Source organism: Eptatretus burgeri, chromosome 9 (assembly GCF_056783735.1).
Source record: "Eptatretus burgeri isolate ZD-2024b chromosome 9, Ebu_testis_v1, whole genome shotgun sequence".
Classification (NCBI taxonomy): Eukaryota; Metazoa; Chordata; class Myxini; order Myxiniformes; family Myxinidae; genus Eptatretus; species Eptatretus burgeri.
In genome coordinates, this window is record NC_140969.1 from 77,347,816 (window position 1) to 77,359,911 (window position 12,096).

Genomic DNA, 12,096 nt, shown 5'->3' on the forward strand with positions numbered 1-12,096 from the left:
CGTACATTTTCCACCACCTTCCAATGGTGAAAAGGAAGTAGACAAGCTATGGATGTGATGGTTATAAACAGGTTTTCTTTATCATTTTATCGGATATACCGACTTTTTAGGCCAATAAGTCGATGTGGAGTACAACAAGTTGAATTGGCTAATTTTCCGATTTTTCTTTCTTACATTCATAAATAAGTCGATTTGGTGTTCAAAACGAGCAAAATCGACGATGGTAGTTCGCAAAACTGTCATTCAGAACAATCGAAGTGTTAAATTCTCCCTAACACTCACAGTACATTAATACCTGTGGTACTTCCAGGGTCATGAATATTATTGAGCTGTTTTGTGCATATTACACTGAACAACAAAAATTTTTTACTGGAGATGTGTAAAGTGATTTAGACTAATTTGGGTACGCTGATTTCAAAAATCATAACCGTTTTGCTGTATCACGTCAGGATTTTCAGTAACAGAAATATTCCCATTGCCTCGAAGTCAGGATTTCAATGAAATTTACAAAAATTCATTTATTCATTTATTTCATCATGAATGCTTCAAAATTATAGAAATTACAGAAAAACTCCACTAGAATGTAATTAAAAATGCTTTAGGCATTTGGCTTTGCGTTTGTGCTGCTCTGTGTCAGTTTCACGATGCAAAAACCAGCAGAAATCGCCCATCATGTTCGGGTTGTGCCGCCCTTGGTAACGCGTCTCCATGAGTGAAATCTCTTGGTGGAATCGCTCGACGTGCTCGTCCGAGACTGCTCCCAAGTTGTCAGGGAAGAAGTTCAGGTGCTGGTGTAGGAAATGCATTTTCAGGGACATCCTGGAGCCAAGTTTCCTGAAGGACTCCAGCAGCTGCTGCACTATTTCTTCATAGTTGTCCGCGCGCTCGTTCCCCAAGAAGTTGTCCGTCACAGCTTTGAAGCTCCTCCACGCTGCCAGCTCTTTGGGGTTTAGAGTTGTCGGAAAAGTTTCGTCCTTCATAATCTGTTGGATTTGCGGTCCAACAAAGACACCAGCCTTGATCTTGGCCTCCGACAAGGTGTTGCCAAACTTTTCCTTGAGGTATAAAAACCCACGCCCATTCAGATCCATTGCCCGTACAAAACTTTTCATCAAGCCGAGCTTTATGTGGAGTGGTGGAAGGAAAACCTTGGCTGGGTCGACAAGGGCGACATGCTTCACGTTGTGTCGACCAGGTACATGCTCTTTTCGCTCTTCCCAATCTTTCTTCGTCCAGTGATTCTTGTCGTCTCTGCTATCCCAGAGACAAAGGAAGCACATGTATTTCGTGTAGCCTGACTGCAGCCCTAACAACAGCGCCACCACTTTCAAGTCTCCGCAGATGTGCCAGTTGAAGTCATTGTACTTGATGGAATCAAGCAGCTGCTTGAACAACTCTCATAGGTCTCATAGGTCTCTGTCATGCCGAACGCGTGAGCCAGTGGGACTGATGGTTTCTCGTTGCCATTGTGGAGCAAAACAGCCTTCAAGCTGTTCTTCCCCGAGTCGATGAAGAGGCGCCAGTCTGCAGGATCGTGATCACACCCAAGTTCTTTCAACAGACCGTTGATGTCACTGCAGAATGTCATCGTGTCTTCCATCTCAAAGAACTCAGCCATGTCTCTGTGACGTGCTCTGAACAAGGATATCTTGGTGTTAGGTTCAAGTAGATTCCACTGCTGCAGCCTTGATCCAAGCAGCTCTGCCTTCGCCTTTGACAGTGAGAGATCTCTTACAAGATCATTTAAGTCTCCCTGGTTCAGAAGGTGTGATTCTTGAGTGTCGGGTTCAAAAGGTTCATCATCACCATCCTCTTCACCACTGCTTACAGCTATGTTCTGATCAGCTGGAGGTGTTGGAACGGGGTTCTCGTCATCATGAGGCACAGATTTACGAGCAGAGATGCAGTCAGCGTACTTGATGTGACCTTTATTCTTCTTGTTGAAGCCGGCGATGCTTGTGCAGCAGAAATAACAATCATCATGATGATTCTGCGGCTCACGCCATATCATGGGCACCGCAAATGGCATGCTCGCGCGCTTGCCGACCAACCACTGAGTCAAGGTTGTGTGACAGCTTGTGCAGCAGATGTGTGGTGCCCAGCTCTGTTCTTGGTCCCCCACCTTACACCCGAAGTAGTGAAAGTAGGCGGCCTTCATTTTCACTGCTGTAGATATACTTCGCTGTTGATCTTTTTTGGTATACCGACCACAGACATAACAGAAGTTGTCAGGATGATTGGTACAGGAACGCCGACTCATCTTTATCTGAAAGAAAGAAATATAACACAAGTTAACAACAATTGTACGAAATAGACATGTTAAAGACATATGTAAATTTCATTGAAATCCTGACTTCCAGGCAATGGGAATATTTCTGTTCCTGAAAATCCTGACGTGATACAGCAAAACGGTTATGATTTTTGAAATCAGCGTACCCAAATTAGTCTTAATCACTTTACACGTCTCCAGTAAAAAAAATTTTTTGAAATTTGTTGTTCAGTGTTATTAGCCCCTGTTGTACTTCATCTGAAACGGCGGCTTATGGATTTGGTTTTGATTTTCATGTCAGTGCGTGTATCCGCATCCATATCTCAAACATGCAGTGGCGTATTGAGGAAAAATGATGCTCAGGGCGAGATGTCAAATTTCCACCCCCTCATCACTCACGTGCTGAATTAAACACAAAGCCCAATGAAATAACTTTATTACAAATCTAATTTGGTGCAGTACATTTGCAAGAAAAGAGTTAAAGTATATTTAACTGTTTATGTAAATTAGTTTATTTAACTGTAAATTAGAAAGCAAACATGAAATTGTTAAGACCATAACGTTTCCATATCTGCCATTAACATTCCTTGAAAAAAATATTGGACAGTGAAAATTATTGATTTTTAACAAAAACTTGTGGAAATTATGTAAAAAAAAAAAGGAATCTTTGATAAATTGTATAAAAATTGGCCCAACTTATTCAATAAGATGCCAGAAGTATTACAAAAGCATAAATACAATGTCACTTCCTCGTCCTCACATTAGCAAAATTAAAAAAGAGAAGAAAAATACTGCAGAAGTAAGCTCAGCATGCTAACCCTGCAAAAAGGGACGCAGAGGGAACAAGAGCTCCGCTATGATGATAACTTATCGATCACGAGAGAATCCTGACACTGGGGGAAATGGTAGTTTACAAGTACAGCTTCTCAAGATTTTGCTAACATGGTGATCAGCAGCAAGACCCTGAGGTCATGTGGCATCTCCCCTCCTTGAAGCACCATATCACATCAGCCAGCCACCCGTCGACCTTCAAAAGGGGAATTCTACCATTTTTGCAAACTAAATAAATCGATAATAGTATTTTATCCTATAGCATTTCAAAGAAAATTAATTTTCAACCTTTAAAAATCATGCGAATAAATTCTGCTTTTTGGTTCATATCCTTTTTCTGTACAAATGAGCCACGAACACGAATGAGGCATGACCGGCGAACAAAAATGAGCACAAAGGCCCCATCCACTTAGTTTCCTGGCATGCCACACACTCCTTTTTGCCTGCCCCCTCTCTCCAGGATACCGTTGGCCACAACCATTGGTTAGCAAACAGAGGGCAGGGCCATTTGCACAGTTCAACTACTCCCTTCGCTTGTGCTTTCATGCGCCGTGGTAAAATGGTACAGTGTCGATAATGATAGATGCAAAAAAAATTAATTCGACGCCCCTCCAAAAGCGCCGCTCGGGGCGACCGCCCCTTTTGCCCCTCCCTCCCCTCGCTATGTCAGTGTGGACATATATGGATCAATTATATACATACTTGGCACAAAGACAGCACAGGAAGATGAGCAGATTAAAGACATGCATGGAGCAAGACATAAGCACATCATTTCGTTTTGCCAGGATATCAAAGATGGCTGAATGGTGGCCATTTTAGTTGTAACAAGTAAAAAACACATAACATATCATAGAACCTGCTGTTTTAGTAATTTTGCAGGATGGACACACACACACACACACACACACACACACACACACACACACACACACACACACACACACACACACAACCTGACGAAAAGTATGTGAACACCTACTCGTCCAACATCTCATTCAAAATCATGAGCATTAATATTGAGTTGGTCCCCCCCTCTTTTTTGCTGCAAAACAGCCTCCACTCTTTTGGGAAGGCTTTCCACGAAATGGTGGAACATTGCTGTGAGAATTTGCTTTCATTCAGCTGCAAGAGCATTCGTGAGGTTGGGCAATGATGTTTGGCGATATGGTCTGGCTCGCAGTCGGTGTTCCAATTGATCGCAAGGTGTTCAATGGGGTTGAAGTCAGGGCTATGTGCAGGACAGTCAAGTTCTTCCACACCAATCTCGACAAGCCATTTCTGTAAGGACCTCGCTTTGAACATGGGGGCATTGTCATGCTGAAACAGGAAAGGTCCTTCTCCAAACTGTTGCCACAATGTTGGAAGCACAGGATTGTCGAGAAAGTGAATGTATGTTGTGGTGTTAAAGAGCAGGTTTTGGGTCGCTGATGACTTCGCATGATTCGAAGGTTGTAATCACATTAATAATCGTTGGGAAATTATTTTCTTACATTTGAAACTGAAAATATGCTAAAATGAACTTTTAAGTCAAAAATTTGTCAGTGATCGAAAAACAGAACGGAATTTACCGAAGATGCTATGACGTCACGTTCTCCAAAAACTTCGTGACCATTCGGAAGCAGCGTGTGAACAATGGCGAGATGCGAATCAGAGAGTGATTTCAGCGGCGAAGAAATTGAGTGTTTTCATTCCGATATTGCTGAGGACGAGTCGGAGGATGATGGAAATTTATACGATGGAGTTTCTAGCCCTGAGCCATCTGTAAGTGCAGAAAACGGCCTATTTCGTGTACAAGTGGCAGGACTGACTGCCCAGCAGTTCACACTGACAGACTCCACCAGACAGATTGGTTTGTAGATTTTCATTTTCTTGTTCGATGCAAAAAATAATGTAAAGTTTGATTCGTCTGTGACTTGATATAATAATTTTTAACCCTCTAGTCATTCAAGAGTCAGAAATAGAATGAATCAATAATGGACCCAAATATATTATACACCGTAGCCTTGGCGTTGAAGTCTTTCTGACAGCTGTGCTTGACCCCAGCGAAAGTGAACAGGAAGAACAAGCCCCAACTTTCAAGAGACTGTTGTGGCATATAAATACCAAAACATGTTTAGCCTCATTGGGAAATATTCTACCAAATTTAGAAAAAAAAAAAGTGGAAAATTGATCAATTTTTTACATTTGAAATGAAATAGCCCAATTTGCTGATATTGTTTAAAAAAAAGTAATTTAATCAACAATAAGTTGATTTGTTGAGAAATTTTTACATGCTTGTGTTTTTCAGAAAGTTTATTTATGTGTTTTTCAATGTACTCTTTAAGAATACATTTCAAGGTTTTTCTCACTTAAACTCAACAATTGATCCTGTGACAGAGCAGCATCTGGAGAACTTGTCAACCAACAACTCATATTCACAGAGTGGTGATCAGATATGTTAATGCCTTCGTAATCCTCGGTTGTGAAATGGTCACCACAAATGACAAGTATATCCAAAGGGTCCTCTTTACCCGTTTTCTTTGGGGGAAAATTCGCCCGTTTTGTTTGTGCAATTCTTATCCACTGCCGGCGAAGGTTTGATTCCTTCGGGAATCGTTGGGAGCGATTACCCGTTTTCCAGCCATTTTTGCAAAACATGACGACACGCGTACGAGGCATGATGTACAAATATCCAAATAACTTTGTTCTACAATAATTCAAAATAAAAAAGGATAATATAGACAGTTGCAAGTTCAAAAAAGCGAAAGAACGGACCGCTGAACTGGACACTTCTTCAATGAGCGAGTGAGCGTCTGCTTTGTTTTGGAGAACGTGATGTCACCACCAATATATGGCACGTGGCTGTTTTTTTCAACAGCCTCGAGAAATAACAACTTCGGAGTTAAATTTCATTAATTTTCCCAATAGTTAGGCAACCACAATAGTTTGCATCGAACTATTTAATGCACATATAATTATATTGATAAATTTTCAGAACATGTTTGGTGACCTGCAACCTGCTCTTTAAGATTTCCCTTCATTGGAACTAAGGGGCCTAGTCCAAACCATGAAAAACAGCCCCAGATCATTATTGCTCCTCTCTCAAACTTTACAGTTGGCACTTTCCATTCGGGAGGGTAGTGTTCTCCTGGCATCCACCAAACCCAGATTCATCCGTCGGACTTCCAGATAGTGAAGCGTGATTCATCACTCCAGTGAGTTCATTTCCACTGCTCCAGAGTCCAATGGCAGTGAGCTTTACACCACTCCATGCGACGCTTGGCATTGCGCATGATGATCTTAAGGCCCAGTCACACCTTGACGTTTTAGCCAGCGATGGCAACGTATTAAAATTTATGTAAAACGCTGGCTTACGTTGAACTTTTGATGTTTTAATTTTAAAGATTCGGACGTATTCATAGCGACTTGGTCTTATGTATAACGCATTAGTAACGGACACAGAACGTTTCGTTGTGTTATAGATAACTTATACCAATGAATGCTGAACCTGTTGTTGGCCTACACAACCGATGCCCAACGATAGTCTAACTTAGGCATAGCGTGTTGCATGCATCGCCGACGATGTCGTGACGTAGCCTATTAAAAGGCTGATGCACAACGATTCGAATCATAACTGCCGTAGAAATGGAAGTGTCAACATCGCAGTCACACCTTGGCGATCTTGCCAGCGTATGCCGACCCAAGAAAAATGTGTCTAAAACGTTGGCGCACGTCAAATACGGTATGAATAAGTTTGGTATACATGAGTAGAACGCTAAAGTACGCTATCATATGTCGTAGTAAGTAGAGTACGTCAAGAAATTTTAAACATGTTCAAAATTTTACAACGTACTTGGCGTATGACACACGCTCCGCATGCGATGGGGAAAAGTTTTACACACGATATGTGGACACTTACACACGTCCACAAAGGCTACTTATAAGCTAATCATAAGTCGAAACACGTCGCGGTAATGTCTTTTTTACGCGAAACTTATTTCTAACATATGTTTGACGTGCTTTGAACCAATTCTTTACGTAGTCCCAACACACATTGACGTATGTAGACGTATTCCAATGACGTCTTCCGGTCGACAAAAAAAATAAATGAACGTGTTTCTAACTTACAACTGCCATATAAAGACGTGTTCCCAGCGATTTTGGGAATTGGTATATAAAAATGGTGTTCATAAAAGGGGAACCCAACAGTGTTTTCGAGTCCTTTTTGAGTCAATGTCCATGTCAGCAGTATCAGTATCAGTATCAGTATTAATATTAGTAGTAGTTTGTTCATGTTGGCAGTAGTAGGTGAGTGTGAGGGGGAGGGTGTGGGTTATGATGGATCCTCCTTGCGTCCGCGTGTCCACGGGTAGGAGACATCTTTGCACCATTGTTCGAAGTTCTTCGCGGCTAATTTTTTTATGGGGCTTTTTCAACAATGAGCTATAGCTTGTTTTTACGATTTAGGTCTATTCATAACGGGTTGGACAAATGCACAATGAACTAATAATGTGCATAGAGCACTTCGATAACTTATAGATACGGTATACCAACGAATAATTATCGTGTAGCCAGCGTTCACAAACTATGCCCAACGATAGCCTAACTTATCCATATCGTGCGGCAGTTTATCTTTGCCGGTGACGTGGGGTTTGCTATTCATAGGCTGCCACTCAATGATTTAAATGGCTGCATCTCCACTATTGAAAGTAGACGCTTGCGCTCAACAATTGGAATTTTTTTTACACTCAACGACTTTTAAACGGTACCACTCAGCTATTTTCATTGTTTACAATGAACGATTTAAATTGCTGTCACTCGCCTTTGTTTTTTGACGCTGGGGTTTGGAAATTTGAAGCGTTTCTTCTGAACGTGTTAAAACGCTCAAACTCGACTATTTTAAATAGATGCTGCCGATGGACAATTGGAATCATAGCCAAGCTAGACATCGAAGTGTGAACATCCTCGTCATGCCGAAGAAAAGTTTGAAGAATGCTGCAAATAAGTGTCCTGGCCATGGCCGTGGACGCTGACGCAAGGACGATCCATTATACCGACGTCTTTCAGCCTATGAGTAACTTAAAAGTAACGTCTGTCGACGTGTAGCAACGATCGCGTAACGTGCCAACAATACGTTAATCATAGGTTAGAAATAAGTTTCGGGTACGTTAACATTACCTCGGCGTGTCTCAACTTATGATTAACTTTCAAGTAGCATGTGTTGACGTCTGTCAACGATCGCAGACCGTGCATACAACTTGTGCCCGCGTAGCGGAAATGTGTGAGTCATACGCCGGCATATGTCGTGAAATTTCAAGCATGCAAAAATTTGAGGACAACCGAAAAGTACAACGTTTACAGCCAGCGTACAACGACGTATGGCAATGTTTTTCAGCGTGCTCTCAATGTTATCAAAACTTACCAATAACGTATTCAACGTGTGCCAGCGTTTTAGAAAAAAAATTCAAAAATCGGCATACATTGGCTAAAACGTCAAGGTGTGACTGGGCCTTTAGGCTTGTTTGTGGCTGTTCGGCCATGGAAACCCATTTCATGAAGCAGTCGCAGAACATTGCTTGTGCTCATGTTGCTTCCAGAGTCAGTTTGGAACTCGGGTGTGAGTGTTGCAACCGACGACAGATGATTTTTCCGCGCTACATGCTTCAGCTCTCGGTGGTCCCATTCTGTGAGTTTGTGTGGCCTACCACTTTGCGGCTTCAGCACTTGGATGTGACGCCTCCCTCCAAGGCATTGGTGTGAATGGCGAGTCATTATCCTGTCCTCCTCTCCAGCCAATCAGAGCCAAAGATACTGATGACTGTGGGCTAACCAATGGTGGGTCAGATTACCATTGACGTCATAACTGATGAACCAATCAGTGTCGATCATACGTAGACAAGCCGATACAGGTATATGCATGCTCTCTCACTTCCTGGTTCTGTTGCTATGATTCATCATTGAGAAGTACAGAACAAAAAGCTTTGGTTAATGTGTTGTGTTTGTTTTCTTGTACTGTATGTTAGAGTTCTGCAGTACCAAACATCTGTTCCTTTATTTATTTTCATTTATTTGTATTTTTTTTGTTGGGAAGGGTTCTGCATCTTGGATTGGTTGATGTTTTGGTTGATGAAGTTTTTACAGGAACACCAGGCCTCATTAATCCCATGATTCACCCTTGATGACCCTGTGCCAAGGATGGTCATTTGATTCCATGCAAACGTGTGGTGTGTGCGTGTGCGTGTGCGTGTGCGTGTGCGTGTGTGTGTGCGTGTGTGTGTGCGTGTGTAGCTGAACAGAGAAGTATGAAAGACTGAACAGTGATATGAAAGAGAAGGTGACAAAGATCAAAGATTTCGGGAAGACCCGCATAGATAGATTTCAGCAGGTACTCCCGAAGGAACAAATGCAGCAACAGGTAAAATAAATTATGTCTTGCCAAAAGGTGACCACGTGTGACTTCTTTAAGGTCACACTGAGGTGAACAGAGCTGCTATCCAAGAGGAGCGACTCCTTGAGGAATATCTGCCTACGAGAGATTCCGATGAGAATCGTTCTACAGAGTAACCATGAAAAATATGCGTTTGCCTCATAACGTCACCAAATGACATCATAATGTCTCAAGCTTGACATATCCAGAAAGCACTCATCGAGGTGTTCAATTTGAGGTACTACACGATATGGTTCCTAAAACTTGAAAATTTGACCTTGGGGTCAAATATGTTTGACCTCAGGCACTAACCATGAAGGTCAAGGCCAATCACCACCAAAAACTAATCAGCTGAGTGCCAGACCATATTCTACATTCCCATAAAGTTTGGAGATGATTCGATTAAAATTACTCAAAAAATAAGGGTTTCGGCGACCTTCATGATTTACCGCAAAGTGACCTTGACCTTTGACCTTGACCTTTATGTGTGCTGAAGGGTATTGTAACAGTACTACGATATGTGTACTGACAAGAGTTTCCGATGAGAATTGTGCTCTTCAGAGTGATATAAAGGTGAAAAATCCAATGATTACAGACAAACAAAAAAAAAAAAAAAACTTACCAACAGATCTTGCAAAAACGTCGTTTTGACAAGATAATAAGCTACCAGCAACAGTTATAAATGCACAATATTCCTTTAATTTCACAGCTTGTTGATGTAAATATCACCCTCATTAAAAAGCCAGTTACATACCTGGAAAATTTGTGAATGCTTCATTGAAACAGCCAATCATGCCTGCGTGAACACCACACTAATCCATCTGCACAAGATCCAAGGAAGAAAATGCAAAAACATGTTTTTAATTAATGAAATACATTTTTAGTTTGTTTGTTTTTTTTGCAGTTATTTTTTCTTCCCCTCAAGGTAGGGGACATGGGCTTGGTTAAAAACACACAACATCAACCACACAACCCCCCTTGACAAGACCGCCACCAACTGCACTTCACACACATGCACACAATCACCCATCAATGCCCAAACTACCAAAAAGTCCTCTCAACATCCCCATACCCTTCTATCTCCATAACTTCAAGGTACCTATCTAATTCTAATTTAAACTGATCTACTTTTCCTGCTGCCACTACCTTTCCAGGGAGGCCATTCCATGCATTAACTACTCTCCGAGTGAAAGTCCCCTGCCTTACTACCGTCTTAACTCTCCTCTACTTTACTCTCAGGCTATGGCCCCCGGTTCTATCACTGTCTACTCTGTTGAATCATTCATCTGCACTTATTTTATCTATACCTTTCATTATCTTATACATCTCCATCATATATCCTCGTAACCGCCTCCTTTCCAGTGTGTAAAGCCCTGTCTCCTTCAGCTGAGTCGAGCTCGGCCCGAAATCAATCGAGTAGCCCTGCGCTGAACCCTCTCTATGGCATCTATCTCCTTCCGGAACTGTGGTGACCAAAACTGCACACATTATTCAAAATGTGGCCCTCACTAAATTCCTGTACAATGTTATCACCACGTCTTTTGATTTATAATTGATCCCCCTCCTGATACAATGTAAAACCCTATTTGCTTTACCCTCGCTGCCTGGCACTGTGCTGACTGCTTACCTCCCGCATCTATTGCCACCCCCAGATCCTTCTTCTGTGTGACACACTCCAAAATTACCCCTTGCATCCCACAATCTCTATTTTCATTGTTCTTTCCCATCACCAACACCTTAACTTGCTCAGGTTAAATTCCATCTGCCAATCTTTTGCCCAATCCATACAAATATCACTGCTCCCTTATATCTGTTCACCACCCCCTCTGCTATCCACCTTACTTCCAAGCTTTGTGTCATCTGCAAATTTGTAAAGTCTACTTTTCACCCCACTATGTAAATCGTTGATATAAATGATGAATAGTAATGCTCCGAGTACTGATCCCTGAGGTACCCCACTACTTACATCCTCCCATTCACATCCACTTTTTGCTTCCTATCACTAAGCCAGTTTACAATCCAATTAGCTACCTGACCAGCCACTCCATAAGCCCTCACTTTGGCGAACAACCTCCGATGTGGTACCTTTTCAACTGCCTTCTTAAAGTCTAGATGTACTATGTCCACTGCCTTTCCCTCATCCACCAAATCAGACACTGTTTCACAGAACTCTAAAATATTTGTTTAACAGGAACTACCTTTGGTAAACCCATGCTGACTACCTTTAATTAGTTTGTACTTATTCAAATGGTTCCTCATCTGGTCCTTAATTAATGTCTCCAACACCTTCCCCACTACTGAAATGAAACTGACAGGTCCACAGTTTCCCAATTCTTCTCTGGATCCTTTCTTAAATAATTTTGTTACATTTGCTCCTCTCCAATCCTCCGGTACCTGTTCTGACTCCAGGGAACTGTTGAAAATATCTGATATCATCTCGCTTACCTGCTCAGCCACCTCCCTCAATACTCTCAGGTGCTTATTACCTGGACCCGGAGCCTTATCTACTCTTCGATTTCCGAGATGGTCCTTTACTTCCTCCACTCCAACCTGGATCTTCTGTAAAAGCCCTTCCTCATCTCCTCGATAG

The 12,096-nt window shown here is 41.9% G+C and overlaps 1 long non-coding RNA gene across 1 annotated transcript in view; it reads right to left on the bottom strand.

The window, feature by feature from the left end:
- The window catches only part of LOC147020409 (uncharacterized), a 72,456-nt gene extending 62,148 nt beyond the window's left edge, over positions 1 to 10,308 (bottom strand). Inside the window, exon 1 of the long non-coding RNA XR_015062085.1 lies at positions 10,261 to 10,308. This is a non-coding gene — a long non-coding RNA (uncharacterized LOC147020409). The remainder of the gene's footprint in view (positions 1 to 10,260) is intronic.
- Positions 10,309 to 12,096: the final 1,788 nt, after the last annotated feature.